The sequence below is a fragment of the Arachis ipaensis genome, chromosome B02, assembly GCF_000816755.2.
Source record: "Arachis ipaensis cultivar K30076 chromosome B02, Araip1.1, whole genome shotgun sequence".
In the NCBI taxonomy this organism is placed as follows: Eukaryota; Viridiplantae; Streptophyta; class Magnoliopsida; order Fabales; family Fabaceae; genus Arachis; species Arachis ipaensis.
Genome location: NC_029786.2, coordinates 106,958,761 through 106,959,706, shown reverse-complemented (window position 1 = coordinate 106,959,706; position 946 = coordinate 106,958,761).

Below are 946 nucleotides of genomic sequence, written 5' to 3'. Positions count from 1 at the left end.
TCTACATCACTCATTCTATTAATAACTTGTGTCAAATTTAATCATAAAATAATATTAAATTCATTTAATTTTTTTATATTAAAATAAATATTTAAAATAGTAGAGACTAATTTAAAATGTACATTGAAACCAAAACAGTATTATATATTTTGCCCTAAAATTTATTACATTAGATACATTTTTGAAAGAGGAGTGTTAGGGAGCCAGCAACTTTTATGTTTTGTAACTATCAATTGGTCATCAATAATTTTTTTAATGGTATGAGATTACATCCAATGATGAGAGATTACTCACTTTACTGCCGTAACTTTATAATACTTAATTCGGTTAGAGTCAAATGTTTAATAAAAAACATAATTATTAAAAATCGATCTTGCAATTAAGACATTAAATCATTAATTTAATCGATAGATTATTGGTCAAATTGATTAAATTAAAATTAATATCAAATTAGGTCGATTAAGAATCTAATTCATATTTTTCGATTAAATTGATTTAGATTTGATATCAATATTAAATAATCCTTTTTAATTAACCAACTCTTAACCCCAAAAAAAAATTATAAAAAAATATAAAATTTTAAAAGAATTATATTTCAAAAACTAACTCTTAAGAATTTGAAATAATTATAAAATCCAAAATGTTATGGTTGGTTATGATTGTGAGAATTAATGGTGACACATATACACAGCACTGCACTACTGAACAGTGAACAGTGAACACATTAGCTTCTCATTCAATTCGTTGATCTTTATTAAAAGTCCCGTTCTCTTTTCCTTTTTTGTTCTTGTGTTTTCAAATGAGAATCCTTCTCTTCCTTCAACGAATACTTAATAATATTAATGCCATGTATGCAACGTTTTTCATATTCAAACTTCACACCTGAATAACACGCTTTGTTTTTATTAAATATATATAATTCACTCCTCTTGATTGCTGTGACAAA